This window comes from Periplaneta americana, unplaced genomic scaffold, assembly GCF_040183065.1.
Source record: "Periplaneta americana isolate PAMFEO1 unplaced genomic scaffold, P.americana_PAMFEO1_priV1 scaffold_22, whole genome shotgun sequence".
Lineage (NCBI taxonomy): Eukaryota > Metazoa > Arthropoda > Insecta > Blattodea > Blattidae > Periplaneta > Periplaneta americana.
This window is the reverse complement of record NW_027185503.1, coordinates 153,171-170,113: the sequence shown is the minus strand read 5'-3', so window position 1 is coordinate 170,113 and position 16,943 is coordinate 153,171.

Below are 16,943 nucleotides of genomic sequence, written 5' to 3'. Positions count from 1 at the left end.
GTTCTACTGTCATTGCATGCATATTCCCTATGTATTGAGCTTCGTGACTGTATGTACTAGATTGTGGTATAACTATAACTGACAATGAGTCTATGCGCGCAAGAAGGGACTATTATTTTGGGCTTATCTGGATCACAAGAAAGAAAATGCCGAAACATGTATCCCTTGATTTTTTTATTCTCTATCAACTAAAAAGAATCCAAGTTTCTGCAGGATGTTAAATTATTGCACTTCCAATACATATGAATATTAAAAATTTGCTCTAATACAGTACATTTTTTTTTCCAGGAGATCTAAGACCTATGGGAGAGAACACTGAGACACGAGTCTTTATATTTTTAGTGTATTTTCACCAAAAAAATCCCCATGCAAAATTGTGACATTGTTCTGATAACTTCTCCTTGTAAGTTTAAGAATTACCTTAGTTGACTAGTTTTGGCTTGGAAGCCATCTTCAGAACTGCATTGGTCCTCGTGGTTTCAGGTATCTTCGCCCCCCAGTGGGCGTGCGTTTGTGTTGTGCAATATGAAGTCAAATAGTGTGTATTCTGAAATTCAGTTGTGTGTTGAGGATTTGTTGCTGGTGTGTTTTTGTGTACCTGTATATTTAGTATTGTTCTAGTGTGTTTAGTTTCTGGTTTTTCGGTTGGACATGTAGAATTTCAATGTCTGTGTATATATTGCTGTAGAAGTGGTTGGCATTCATGAGGTGTTGTGCATATGTGGAAGTGTCATGTGATTTGGTTATGGCTGTATGTGTTCTTTGTAACTGGAACGTGTTTCAAATGTATTCAACTACGGTATTCTTAAACTTAGTTCTATTAACACGTGAAAGTAATCATTATTGTATTCCTAATTCATTTTATTTTTTTAACAAAACAAAATAATGAAATTTTTATGTTGTGCTAGCTGAAAGGACCTGGCGTTGCCTGAAAATATCAGGGTTGACCGGGTTTTTCTTTTTGTTCTATTTTTAATTAAACTGGTTGTTGAGACTTTCCAGAAATCTCGGAAACTCTTTTTAATTTTAAAATTAATATTTAAACACATCAGTGACAAGATAATAAAGTCTCTACTGTGGAGGCAGCTGTGAGGAGTCTCTCCGAGTGCTACTGACAGAATAACACGATGTTACTGGGGAATAACATTTCTAATTACAGTTGAAAGCAGAAGTGTTTGCGAGCCCCATCCAGAGTTAATGCTTACAAGGAAAAATTTACAGACCTCCCATTACCCCCAGAGCCAATACTCACCCGCTGGGGCACGTGGATTGAAGCTGCTCTCTCTATTCAGATAATTTCAATGCAGTTAAAGAATTCGTTACTTACTTACTTACAAATGGCTTTTAAGAAACCCGAAGGTTCATTGCCGCCCTCACATAAGCCCGCCAGTGGTCCCTATCCTGTGCAAGATTAATCCAGTCTCTATCATCATATCCCACCTCCCTCAAATCCATTTTAATATTATCCTCCCATCTACGTCTCGGCCTCCCTAAAGGTCTTTTTCCCTCCGGTCTCCCAACTAACACTCTATATGCATTTCTGGATTCGCTCATACGTGCTACATGCCCTGCCCATCTCAAACGTCTGGATTTAATGTTCCTAATTATGTCAGGTGAAGAATACAATGCGTGCAGTTCTGTGTTGTGTAACTTTCTCCAGTCTCCTGTAACTTCATCCCGCTTAGCCCCAAATATTTTCCTAAGCACCTTATTCTCAAACACCCTTAACCTATGTTCCTCTCTCAGAGTGAGAGTCCAAGTTTCACAACCATACAGAACAACCGGTAATATAACTGTTTTATAAATTCTAACTTTCAGATTTTTGGACAGCAGACTGGATGATAAGAGCTTCTCAACCGAATAATAACACGCATTTCCCATATTTATTCTGCGTTTAATTTCCTCCCGAGTGTCATTTATATTTGTTACTGTTGCTCCAAGATATTTGAATTTTTCCACCTCTTCGAAGGATAAATCTCCAATTTTTATAGTTCCATTTCGTACAGTATTCTGGTCACGAGACATAATCATATACTTTGTCTTTTCGGTATTTACTTCCAAACCGATCACTTTACTTGCTTCAAGTAAAATTTCCGTGTTTTCCCTAATCGTTTGTGTATTTTCTCCTAACATATTCACGTCATCTGCATAGACAAGAAGCTGATGTAACCCGTTCAATTCCAAACCCTGCCTGTTATCCTGAACTTTCCTAATGGCATATTCTGGAGCGAAGTTAAAAAGTAAAGGTGATAGTGCATCTCCCTGCTTTAGCCAGCAGTGAATTGGAAAAGCATCAGATAGAAACTGACCTATACGGACTGTGCTGTATGTTTCACTGAGATACATTTTAATTAATCAAACTAGTTTCTTGGGAATACCAAATTCAATAAGAATATCAGTTAAAGAATTCGTTGGTGCGCTAAATCCAATTGAAGCCTTGTCAATTCAACGTTCACAGAATATTTTAATAGTGAATATTTGCAAAGGGAGTTGGCAGTAATCAAGGCACATTCAAAGTTATACCTAGCTGAAGTCACATAAAACTTGAAAAATATGGTTTGTCTTTATATGAATCTTTATCAATCCTCAAGGATGTTTAGAGCAAACGTCAGAGTGCTCCTTTAAAGTATGTGATAATTAAGTGATAAATTGTGCACGGTTTTAGGGAGAAATCCTGACAAAGTTTTAAGTTCTGTCGATAAATATTTTCAATGTGAAAATGTTGTGCTTCCAGAAGAAATTTCGCCAGAGCTAGTAAGTGCTTTCAAATTTTGCTCAATAACATTTGTAGACATGAATGGTCCTTCTCAGTTCTGTGATAAAGGTCATAAACTTACCCGAGCATTTGGAGAAAATAATCATTGTGTACTGCAAATCAAGTTACAGTAACCAGAATGGTGTCTAAGGAAGAATGTACATCATAAGTAACAAAACGCATAAGCCTAAAATTAAAATTTTTAGTGCATGTTTAACACATATTTTCGAAATGGAGTATATTTTACAGATTTTGACAGCATAAATGCATGCATATTTTAGATATTTTTAGTGCATATAAATCCGATGTCTATTTATTACACTAAGAACAAAAGGTCAACTAACATGTATATATGACATGAAAGCAAACGTGCAAAAGTTTTCATTTAGTAGATTTCAATATGCACTCCGTTCGTAGCTCTGCATATGTGTAAACAATATTCAATCACTTCCCATGTGCCTGCCATCATGTTGGGAGTTATGTTTGCTAGGCCTGCAAGTATCCTTTCACGTAGATCATAGATGATGAAGGTCAGAGTACACAACATTCTTAACATACCCCCACATAATGTATAATGTCTGGACTTTGTGGTGACCAGGGATCAGCCCTCCTCTTCCAAGCCATCTGTTAGGAAACCATAAGTTTAACGCTATGCATTTTAACCATTGATGAATAGTCTTACCAGTTAGAGCAGTGCTGAGATGTGCAAAGGGTAAGCCCCGTCGTGCAGCAGAAAGAAGTAGAGAGCATACCCGCTAGCAGATCATGGTGCACTGTGTTCTCCGTGGGTAAGAGATGCTAGCCCCAGGGTGCTCTGTGCTGACGACCGCTGAGTTGGAGCATCACCACAATCTTCTCGACGAAAATTTCGTTGAAATGTTACAATTGACCGTGTTTCAATCATCCAAATTACAGTCTGTGCTTTCTGCTGTGGCGTTGCCATTCTGACATTTCTGTGCATTTCGAACTGGATGCTCAAGGTCAAGCAATGGACTGTATTTGTGATGTGTGCTTACCCCAATCCTGGATAGTCTCCTCAACTAAAGTCAGCTGGAACAGCTGGGATTACCAGTGCTTCAGTTCAGTGACTCGTGCGTGGTTTGTACTCTTGTATGTGACCTTGAACAGCCAGCTCGAAATGCACAGATATTGATAGCAATGAAATGTAAAAACAAACAAATGCCTGTAAATTTGTGCTCCAGGTGAGCCAACTAACGACCCATTTACACTACATCAAACATTTTGAGTTACTGAACATGCGTGAAGAATAGGATGTTTTCATCTCACTTATTTCTCCTATTATGATTCTTTTTATATCCTGGAGTTCTTTTGTGGAAACCCTGTACAGGACTAGTTGAAAGCACCCGGCATTGTCCGGGTTTCCTTTTTCCTTCTATTTTTAATTAAACTGGCTGTCAGACTTCTTGGAAACTCAACTACTGACAACCAAAACGAATTGTCTTCACTAAGCTTTCCCTGTCCATAAAGATCAAAAGGGCTATAATATGAGAGAGGGATTCATCACTAACCAGCACTATGAGTGCTACCACCATTTCTTACCAACCACTGAATTCAAATTCAAAGAAATGGAAAATGAACATGCATGCTTTTGGCTTAAGTTGTCAGTCCTGAGTCCTAACAAGGAAGGTGAAGAAAGACATCTTGCCAGCATTGCCAACTGTGGCCGAATTCGACTAAACATAGCTTAATTTTTAGTAATGAGCTTGTAACAGAATGGTCGTAGTCGAATGTCAAAATGTAGTCGAATTGAGATTCGATCCGGCGATCATCTGTGAATACTCTACTTTTATGTGTAAACGTTTTCTTTTAAGGGAGAACACTAGCGAGTTTTCTAACTTTTACAATTTTCAACCGATCTGAATGATTTTTATATAAGTTAGCACATGCAATGTTATAAAATTAAGTACCATGCAAAATTTGAAGCTGATTGGTTGTTTGGTTCTGAAGTTATTAAGTATTTTGTATTTTTTAAATGTGCATATTTGACGAGCCCCAAAATTTGAAAAATTTGATTTTGGATGTTTAACTTTTTCAAATAATAAAGTGAACCTTAGTTTTGATTTCTGAGTGCAGGTTTGCCATTCTTACATGTGTGGTGAAATGTGTAAATGCAAGGTAACAGCACAGGAACGTATTTGTAAAGTCTAACCATGTCAATTGATGTACCTACTGAGCTAGTATAATGTATCATGTAAAATTAGGAAGTAAGATGGACTCTTCTTGCATGCAGCTAAAGCAACCCTCAGAATATCCATTTTGCTTCACGGTACATATGTGGTGAGAGGGGGGGCATAGCTTTTCACACGACCCTAATTCCCCTAGAGACTGTCGCCCCTTGAGAAAACATTTTATTTCTCAAAGAAGTAATTAGCCTAAAGGGCCGAAAGGTTGCATCACATCCTGACACAATATTATAAAAGAGGCGGGACATTGTATCCCTGTGTGATTTCTCTCTGGATCTTGCTTCAGGCAAATCCACTTAAAATTGTAACATTTATACCAGAATAAAACATTATCTACTGACTACTGATTCTTGTCACTGCTGTTTGTCTTTGCCAAGACCTGAGGGTCCAACCCACGTGACTAAAAAGTAAAGACTGTTCTACACTACACCACATATGTAGACGTGGGTTATTACACTGTTAAAATTAATAATGATATTTAATTTTCTTTTTTTTTTAAGCTTTGCAGGGTTATAAATGCTCCTTAACCAGTTCATATTGTGAATATCCAAAAAATGCCACTACAGTTTGTTAACCACCTATTAGTGATATGCAAGCAAAATTTCACAGCAATCAGATGAAAAATAACCATTTTGGAGTGTTTTGAAGATGTGAAAATGTCATCCTGAGAAAAATGGCAATTTGTAAAATACCCTGCAGCAAGTGAATTCATACAACTGCCCAGGATCATATGTTTCATCCTCTGCATGTTTTATGGCTCTCTGTATTCTCGTTCTCTTTTCAGAGCTTCTCCATTCGCTTATGCATTTTCTCTTTTCGACATGTCTCTTGTATACAATTTGGGCTACCTCTGTCAGCTCACTATTTGTCACTGCAAAATCAATCCGTTTCTTTGAAACAAATATTTGTTCTGGACATTTGGCCCAGATTACTGAATGAACACATTCATCTGTATTTTGTGTACACCTGGCTAGAATTTCATTACATGCCAAATGTTGATATAGTGAGAAACTTTGTCACTACTTCAGAGCTCAACTGGTGTTTCATTTTGTGTGACTCTGAGACTCCTCTCCCTTAGCCTGGCTTCTGTTAGGAATCGGACAGTGATCATGACTTGGTTTCTAGTCAGTTGACATGCATTGAGATAGAGTTGCATAAATACCCCTTTTCATTCCTGTACATCAAGGATGCCACTTACAATTTGCAGCTCTATAGTAATTAGTGAGAACTGAAATTGTTTTTCCATTCAGCTTTCTTCTTCCAAGTGTTATGCATTTACCTCCCACTCTCTGGTCTAATTTCTCAGTCCTGTGCCCATGCACTTGGCGACATGGTTTATGCACTCCCCTTTCATAATTTGGTATCGTCATAAATGTTGAGTTGAGCCAAATGTTGCGATTTTTAGCATCTCCATCTGACAATATGGCGGTCACTCTGCTGCCACCATCTCCATTGCATAATGCATTAAGCAAAGCAAGAGAGACAGCCTACCTAGCTCAAATGGGATGGAAGACGTAAGAAAATTTATGAAAACAACAGGATTTTTTTTTTGTAATGTATGGCTTTTTCGGTTATGTTGTGGTATATAACGTTTGGAAGTTTTGTTGGTAATTATATTTTACATCATGTGAATTTCATAAAATTTATTACAAAAATGGAGACTGTATTTAATTCAATATGGCTACTATATTGGTTACAAATATGTTTGTAACATCATCAAGGCCTTCATATCATATCTTTAAAATAGCCTATTTTCTAAACTACAGAAATATGGTATTGGCCTCACTTTGTGAGTATACATTCTTTCCCTGATGGTGTTTTATGTTACAAACTAAGATATTTTTAGTATTTAGTAATCAATACATTTATAATTTTAATGGAAGAAATAAATCCTATCTCCATCTGTCCTCTGTTAGTCTGTTACATAAACAAAGAGTTCACTGTTCATTCATCACGGTCTTCAATGCACTGTCTAATTATCTTAAAGCTTTGAAAAAAGGTTCAGAATATAACTGATAAAATTTCTTCATATTCATACCTTCTACTCAACTCATGACTTGTTTATTCTTATAAACTGTATTAACCTACACAGGCGGCTATGTAGGCCTACTTATAATTTTGTACATCTTTTGATTTCTTCTTTATCACAAAGGTACAATGCTTACCAATAAATGAAATGTAATACATTTACATCTAACATTAACTATCCACTAGCACTGCATTTTTGTCTATTTTTCTGTACCTTTTCTTGAAACTGCACGCACACACCGATTTCTCTTGACTTCCTTGTATTTTTTCCGGAGCCAAGCAACTTCTAATGATTTATATTCATACTTTTCTCGTAACATAGCTAGCATAATGTCATTTTCATTCAAAGAAAGCTCTGTTTGTGTGGAAGCATCACACATTTTATTTGGGAGATCACTGGTAAAGTCATCAAGTTCAGCTGACGCACAATCTTGCAGTAAAGAGTCACCATTAAAGGATTGACGTAACTTTTTCCGCAATACTTCATACTTTCTGGTGCTCAATTTTCTTTTTACTGGAGGAGGCGGATTAGGAATATCGAATAGTGTGAACAGCATTCCACACTAACTTGTTCCTATTAGTGTTCCTAACTGCCCATCTTCGAAATGATTAGAGCACAGTTTTATATTATTATATAAGTAGTCAATACTCTTATCCATTAAATCTTTCCTTCCAAGGTTTATCAACCACAATCTGTTCCTGAAAAAAAAAAAAAAAAAAAAAGCATTAGATTAGATTAGTCTGCATTTCTATAGCACGGGACACTGAAATTTCCAACTTGCATTTTTCTAAGTTCTGTAGTGTGGAAATCTGTGACAGGTTAGTTTAGGCTTTTGGTATGCCTTGCATATACTAAGTGAAGTGAAATGTACGTTTTGCGTTCATTTTTAAGTGTTCTACCTCTTTATTTTGCGTGTTAAACAGTCACTTTTAGGTTACCTACACTGATCAGTTCTTTCCAATTTTTAGTTACACTGACCAGCAAAAAAGTGGATCACCTAAGATTTTAAAGAACTATAATCATTTTATAGCTTATGCTTTAGGTTATTTTTTCTTCATTCTGACTAAGGCATATTGTAAAATGAAAAAAACATGTAACCCGTCATCAAAATGCTTTTTGTTTGCAGTTTATTTTAAGTTCTAAAGTGTTGTAATTTACACAAAATTTCAAGTAATCCATTTTGTGGCTTACATTAACAAATGATTAAGCCACTGTAACTGTTACTGTGCGCGTATTGTGTCCTCCATGCTAACCACCAGATCCTGAGATTCCACTTCTCCTACATATGCACAGATGTTCAATAGGATTTAAGTCCGGCTGCATCCCGATGTCACGAAGGCAGTGAGCAGCATGGAGGGGGATGGTTATGCAAAGGGAATTACACGGTCCGCTAACACCTCCACTATATATTGGTGCGCCTCCATCGACGAAAACAAGTTTTGCTTGAGTTCAAAAACTGATATCGCTCAAACCATGACAGAACCATCCAAACAGCGTTCTTTCGGGAAAGTTGCAAGGCAAATATTGCTCCCCACTCTCTCATTCTCTAACATCAGATAACCGAAAGCAAAATCGCGATTCACCCGTGAACGGCACCACTGACCACTAGTCCACAGTCCAATTCTGGTGTTGGCGCATGCACTGTAATCACACTGCCCTGTGCTGATGGTGAAATTACAGGTCTTTTTGAGGCCAAATTGGCTTCCTGGAGTCTTCGTGTACCATTTCTCTCCTCACAGTGATGTTCCTCACTGTTTCGAGATGCTTTCTGGCCTGGACCGCAGTCGTGTGGAGATATCGCAAGATACAGAGAATCAGAAACCTGTCCTCCTTGGTTGATGTAGATCTACCACGGCCTGATTCTGGTTGTCTGAGGTTGGTTCCCAGTTCACAGAATCACTGTAGGACACATAGAATGCTTCTACGATAGCATTAACCGCATAAAGAATGATTCATCCATCTTCAACGAACATGACAGCTCTCGCAATGTCGTCTCAAATAAGAGGCATTTTAACTTATCAAATTGAAAACAGAAACTGAAGAAACATTTTGATTTACGACAGACAATGTGCGATGCATTGATAATTCATTAATAGGGCCACCACACAATTGTAAAACATGAAAGTTTTATTACTGGTCTGTGTCGTAAAATCATAAATCATACAGTCTAAAGGTTAGGGATACAAAGTGGCTCACGAGGTGGTCTGGCATTTTATAACATTATGTTCATCTCCAAAAATTTTGAATACATCCATAGGCGGAGAGAGAACAGTTTCCTTGGGGGACAAAGCAAAACCATAGAATTCCCATAACGCAGTTATGGTGTCATCATTTACGTCCTCCCGTCAACACCTGTGGAGTAACGGTTAGCGCATCTGGCCGCAAAATCAGATGGCTCGGGATCGATTTCCGGTTGGGACAAGTTACCTAGTTCAGGTTTTTTCCGGGGTTTTCCCTCAACCCAATATGAGCAAATGCTGGGTAACTACCAGTGCTAGACCCCGGATTAATTTCACCGGAATTATCACCTTCACCTCATTCAGACGTTATATAACCTAAGATAGTGATAAAGCTTCGTAAAATAACCTACTAAAAAAAAATTACGTCCTCTCCTCATTGTAGCTTGCCTTCACCTCATTCAGACGCTAAATAACCTAAGATGGTGATAAAGCTTCGTAAAATAACCTACTAAAAAAAATTACGTCCTCCCCTCATTGTAGCTTGCCTTCACCTCATTCAGACGCTAAATAACCTAAGATGGTGATAAAGCTTCGTAAAATAACCTACTAAAAAAAAATTACGTCCTCCCCTCATTGTAGCTTGACCGTGGTACAGTACAGCGTATCAGATTATGACCATTTATTAGTATAGGGCTTGAACTGTAGATCTGCTATAAATTATAATAGGGCATAATTTAAAACAATCTCCCTCTTTTTCTCTCTTGTACACAAACACATGCATACATCAATAAAACTACGTACCGGTATCACTGCTAAAGGAAATATTTTTATCTTTAGCTTTCCTGAAGATATCTAATTTTGTGTTGTTTGGGTACAGGGAGACAAGTCATAAAAATGAGTTTGGAGACAAATTAAAATTAAACTTGGAACCCTTATTGCAAACAACTTTCTACACAAATAAAACACATCAACTGCTAGTATTCTTTTGATTTTTGCACACTCACTTGTATAATTTAACTGAGTGTTCATCTGGGGAACAAAATTCCATCTGCACAGAAAAAAAAAATGACTTATCTGAACACCACAGAATTATATTATTATTAATCCCGTCTTTAAGTTTACACATTATACTCAGATCACTTTTCTTTTTTTTGCATTTTTGTGCAATATGTTATTCATATTTCTCTGTGGCGGTTGAACACCTGCAGACTTTTAACACACGAGTACAGGATGTTACAAAAGAAACATTACAATGCTTCCATTCCACAAATGAGGTATAGAAATTCTTATACATTCAAAAATTTAAAATAAATATTGTCCAGACAATGATCTGAAGACATTAACTCGTCAATTTAAGCGCAAAAAACTTAATCATAAACAAAAGAAAATTCAATATTTTGTAATGTTAATAAAAGAAAGAGTTTAGACAAGTTTGGGGGGCAGTGCCCCCCCATGCCCCTCCATCATAACTCCGCCTATGAATACATTTCTCTTTGGTCATAAAACCTATTCAATTTAATAATACTCTCTCTAAATTGGTGGTTTATTATACATGATTCGATTTTTACAAAGTGATCCACTTTTTTGCCGGTCAGTTTATTTTCTAATGTTTTAAAGCCAACTGACGTCCTATATGAATTCTTCATATTCCTAACTAGGTCTACCTTCTCTCTGAAAATTACACCATTTTTCCATTTTTTTTTTGTCAAAAAAACCTTCAGTGTCGTGTGCTATAGAAAACCCAAAATGAGATTTACAGCATTACCAGTACTGTAATGTTATCCATATTACGGTAATAATAATTTATTTATTTAATCTGGCAGAGCTAAGGCCAGTAGGCCTTCTCTTCCATCCAGCCACACTCCAATTCTAATTGAATACAATAAGGTTACAGTAGTTATTACAGTAATATCTAGGTCGTAAAACAAGATGAAAGTGAATAATGAAAGTAAAAGTGAACAATGAAGGTTAGAGGGAAGCCAGAGAGAAAAAGACCTTTGGGGAGGCCGAAACGTAAATGGGAGGATAACATTAAAATGGATTTGAGGGAGGTGGGATATGATGAGAGACTGGATTAACCTTGCACAGGACAGGGACCGATGGAGGGCTTATGTGAGGCAGCAATGTACCTGCTGTTTCCTTAAAAGCCATAAGTAGATAAGTAATGTTTGTGAGACAGTAACTTAATAACCACTGATAAGAAATAATAATAATGATGAGAAAACTCAAATCATTGACAAGCAACTGACTGCACACGGTGCTATGTGCAGGTACTGAGCACGGTGCGAGTGGAGCAGTAACGTGTACAGTATCTTCTCGGTAGTAGAGGCGTCTCGTAGGTCGACGCCTGTTTGTCGTGGAAAGAAACGAGTTAAAGTGAAGGCCTCTGAAACCAACAAACAATTTTAATTCTGAATGGGAAGCAACAGACTTCATGGAATGTAGCAAAGTTCTGTGCAGATTTTTCGAATTATTGGAAGAGATAAATTTGTTTCTGGAAATGAGTGGAGAACTTGTTGCACAGCTGGAAAATACAAATTGATCACAGATAATTATGTTGTGCAGTATCAAGCTTTAAACAATATGCTGTCATTATGGGAATGTCGACTGTCCAATGGCGAACCTGGTCATTCTCAGGTAGGCATGTGTGGTCCGGGACTCTGATTTCTTAGAGACGGGCCGTTATCTTGAAAATCTCCAGTTGTTTTCTTATGAATGACTTTGAAGACCGATTTCAAGATTTAAGTCGCCTAAAAAGGATTTCGATCTATTTGCTACACTGTTTACAATAAATATTGATGATACTCCCAAAGATGTCCAACTGAACTAAACAACTTGAAATGTGCCATTGAGCTGGCTGACAGTCACAGGAACAGACGTAGTTTGCTAGACTTTTACAGCCCATTTCGTAAATCAAGATTCCCTCGTCTCCATAGGCTTGAGGCATCTTTAATTTCAATGTTTGCTTCGGCCTCTGTGTGTGAAGCTTCATTTTCAGCTATGAAACGTAACAAAGGCCCTGGAAGAGCCACCCTCAGTGATCATAACTCAAAGCGTGCATTAAGGGTTCAGAGTTGTGTTTCATTATGTCCAAATATAGTTCATTTCGTATAAACCAAAAGATGTCAAAAAGCAAGAGTGTGTGCCGATTAAATCTGAAAGTGTGACTCTTAATTGAGATATGTATCCATTGCACAATTTAGATCACTTTAATTTGAATCCATCTTTCCAGTATTATCGTTGAATTTGTCAATATGTTTTGTTTATATTTTACAACATGCCCAGTGTGTAGGACCTTTATTTATAAATTGCTAACTTTCACTGACAATGTATTGTTTCCTTCTTATATAACTACACTTAAAAAGATGTTGCAAGTATATGCTACAATTATAGTTATATTGGTTCAATGTATTTGTATTTCTATAATGTAGGCTATTTGCATTTAGTTGTTTATGCTCGACCATGCCGAATGTAGTAATTATACACCTGATAGCAGTCCTTTAATGCATGTAATTAAAGTACACCTATTCATTAAAGTTCAGGTTTTCGATTATTCTCGGATATGCAATCGAAAGACAAGGGAAACGTCACAGAGGCTGGAAATCCAATACTGTCGCAGAAGGTTATGTTCTGTTACTATAATAATTAGCATTAATTGTAAATAATATTCAAATAAATTCAATTATTTGTCATCTCGTTTTCCAATTCTAAATCAATTTCCAGGTTATATCAAAATTAGTTCATGTTATTCATGTTAGGAATTCAAGAATGGATATCAGGCAAAGGTAAACGTGTTCAAGGATGAGAATGGTGACTTGCTTGCAGATGCTCATTCAATCCTGAACAGATGGAAAAACTATTTTGGACAACTACTAAATATACATAGGCCAAATACAAATGATCGGGACGAAATTGAAATACAAACTGCTGAGCCATTTATACCCGAACCCACACTTTCTGAAGTCGAAATTGCAATAGAAAATCTGAAAAATTATAAGTCTCCAGGTATCGATCAAATTCCAGCAGAATTAATACAAGAGGGTGGAAGCGCATTACCTAACGAAATTTATAAGCTTGTACTTGCTATTTGGGAAAAGGAAATTGTACCAGATCAATGGAAGGAGTCCATAATCGTACCTATCTTTAAGAAGGGGGACAAGACTAACTGTAGTAACTTTCGAGGAATATCACTTTTGTTGACATTGTACAAAATTTTGTCCAATATTCTTTTGAGAAGATTAACTCCATATAGGCTATAGATGAAATTATTGGGGATCATCAGTGTAGTTTTAGGCGTAATAGATCAACTATTGACCAGATATTTTGTATTCGACAGATAATGGAGAAAGAATAGGAGTATGAGGGTACAGTGCATCAGTTATTCATAGATTTCAAAAAGGCATATGACTCGGTTAAGAGAGAAGTTTTATATGATATACTTATTGAATTTGGTATTCCCAAGAAACTAGTTCGATTAATTAAAATGTGTTTCAGTGAAACGTATAGCAGAGTTCATATAGGTCAGTTTCTGTCAGATGCGTTTCCAATTCACTGCGGGCTAAAGCAAGGAGATGTACTATCACCTTTACTTTTTAACTTTGCTCTAGAATATGCCATTAGGAAAGTCCAGGATAACAGAGGTCAGCTGCTTGTCTATGCGGATGACGTGAATATGTTAGGAGAAAATCCACAAACGATTACGGAAAACACGGGAATTTTACTGGAAGCAAGTAAAGAGATAGCTTTGGAAGTAAATCCCGAAAAGACAAAGTATATGATTATGTCTCGTGACGAGAATATTGTACGAAATGGAAATATAAAAATTGGAAATTTATCTTTTGAAGAGGTGGAGAAGTTCAAATATCTGGGAGCAACAGTAACAAGTATAAATGATACTCGGGAGGAAATTAAACACAGAATAAATATGGGAAATGCCTGTTATTATTCGGCTGAGAAACTTTTATCATCCAGTCTGCTGTCAAAAAATTTGAAAGTTAGAATTTATAAAACAGTTATATTACCGGTTGTTCTTTATGGTTGTGAAACTTGGACTCTCACTTTGAGAGAGGAACATAGGTTAAGGATGTTTGAGAATAAGGTGCTTAGGAAAATATTTGGGGCTAAGCGGGATGAAGTTACAGGAGAATGGAGAAAGTTACACAACACAGAACTGCACGCATTGTATTCTTCACCTGACATAATTAGGAACATTAAATCCAGATGTTTGAGATGGGCAGGGCATGTAGCACGCATGGGCGAATCCAGAAAAGCATATAGAGCGTTAGTTGGGAGGCCGGAGGGAAAAAGACCTTTAGGGAGACCGAGACGTAGGTGGGAGGATAATATTAAAATGGATTTGAGGGAGGTGGGATATGATGATAGAGAATGTATTAATCTTGCTCAGGATAGCGACCAATGGCGGGCTTATGTGAGGGCGGCAATGAACCTCCGTGTTCCTTAAAAGCCAGTAAGTAAGTAAGTTATTCTGTAGATTATAACAAGGTCAATGACATTATTGTTCCTCGGAAAAAATCAATATTTTCGCGTCTGCGCACATCTCACAATTTACAAGCGATGCACAAGGTCACTTCCACTCTTCAGTTAGATATGAATAAAATGAATACTTCTGAATAATTTCAAGTTAGAAATATGGTCGAGCATAAAAAGTCGTATGAAACTTGCCTATAATGGTAATTAAGATGCTCGTATGAAAATTATGAAACTTACTTGCGCTCGTTTCATAAACAAACATACTCGCCTCTTAAGTACTATCATTATAGGCTCGTTGCATAATGTACTATTAGGCTTTAGGCGTAATTTAGTGTTGGCACAAGCTGTTTATCAAAGTGCATGATGTATTCTTCTTTACTATCCAATCATCTACAGCGTAATGGTAAACTCAACTACAGATTACAGAGGCAAGCAGGCTGCCAGTGCACTACATTCTGCGCCGACAAAGATCCTGCACCTTGCGCACAGAAGTAACACAGCGTGCTTGCGACTTGGTTGATGGTGACTTAAATATTTATCCATATAACCATTAAACATTGGGAAACTTGAAACAACTATTATTAACGAGAACTGCTTGAAAAATATTTCCTTAGTCGATTCTTAAATTGGTTTGATGTCTGACATATCTCGGTAGGGAATTCCAGAGTTGAGGAACAGCCGCATTGAAAGAAGATGAGCATGAGGATGTTCAGCGGCAAGGACAATGCTGGGAGTGCTGTGATCGTGTGTCTAGATTATGTGGTGGATCAATTTTGAAAACGAGCTAGACAAGAGTGGAGAAATGCAATACATGAAAGAAGAGGAAATGTCAGTGGATTTTTTTGTGATCTTCTAGATGGAGCCGGGACAACATTTCGAGGGATGGTGTTATGTGATCAGCCCCGCGAATATTGCAGGCAAAACATTGCAGTCTCTGCATCAAAGTAACACTTAGACCAGTAAACAGAATATCACAGTAATTGAAGTGGCGCATCATGAGTGTTTGCACTAAAATCTTTTTCAGGAAAAAGGGAAGAAAGTTCTTCAACTGCTTAAACAAGTGGATTAGTAAGAATACTTTCTTAGAAGTTTCTGCAACTTGAATGTTCCAATTTAAACTTTTATCCATATAAGGTTCTTCACTTATTTACTGAACGGAATTTCGGTGCCATTTATTTTAATCGGAGACACATTTGATATAGTAATAGTGCTTAACAAACGTCAATGACCACAATTATTGACTGTGATTTTTATGGATTTAGTTTAAGTCGGAATTTCCGTGTCCATATCCAAATTGAGTCGAGATCGTCATTAATTTTAGATATTGCATCATTTATTTTGTCAGTGTGGAATTTTATGTATACTTGAAGGTCGTCTGCGTAGAAATGGTGTCGGCAGTACCAGTACTTTAAAGATTGTAGTTTGTATAGACTGAAAATAATAGAAGCCCAAGAAATGATCCCCCCTAACCTCACGGCCTGCCAAGAGAAAGAACAATTTCCAGCTATCACATTTTGTTGGCAGCCATTAAAGTGAAACACAAACCACAGGACATGTTCTTCTAGGTGTAGATGTCTGAGTTTACAGATTAACAGGTCAACGTCTACAGAACTGAAGGCTTTGCTGAAGTCAAGTAAAGTCATTCTTGTCAATTTACGTCTGTCCCAGGCCTCACACAGATCTTCCATGACTTTAAGTAATGCAACACTTGTGTTATGTCTGACCCTGAAACTTGAGTAGAAAAGTTTGTACTTGTTTAAGTAGTCTGTCAGTTGCTTGTGTACAATGCTTTGGATAAGACAGAATGATGATAGGTCTACGGTCATGAGATGTCTGTGGTTTAGTCTTGGGAAGTGGGTGGACAAAAGTGACCTTCCATTGTTGTGGGCAAGTCGAAGTCATAACTGAGGCATTGAAAATGTGAGTCACAGTCGGTAATATTACCTCCATTATTTTGTTTAATAACGAAATGTTGCCGTGGTCCGGTCCTTCTGTTGTAGGTAGTTGTGTTTCCTTTCAAGGCTTTCTTCACGTCAGATTGTGTAATGTACGAAAAGTGAAATTTTTCTCTTGAGGAGATGGTCCATAGGTTAAAGTTCAGCAATTATTTGCTGTTTGTCGATGGAGCTAGGGATTGTACGGTGAGTTTTCGTAAAGTGGTCATTGAGACATTCCAGTGAGATTTAGTTGCAGTCTACCTGGATAACAGTATGTATAGTGTAAAATTCCAACTAATATACACAATAAAGTAAATCAAAATCATTTTACAGCGTTTACTCACCTTA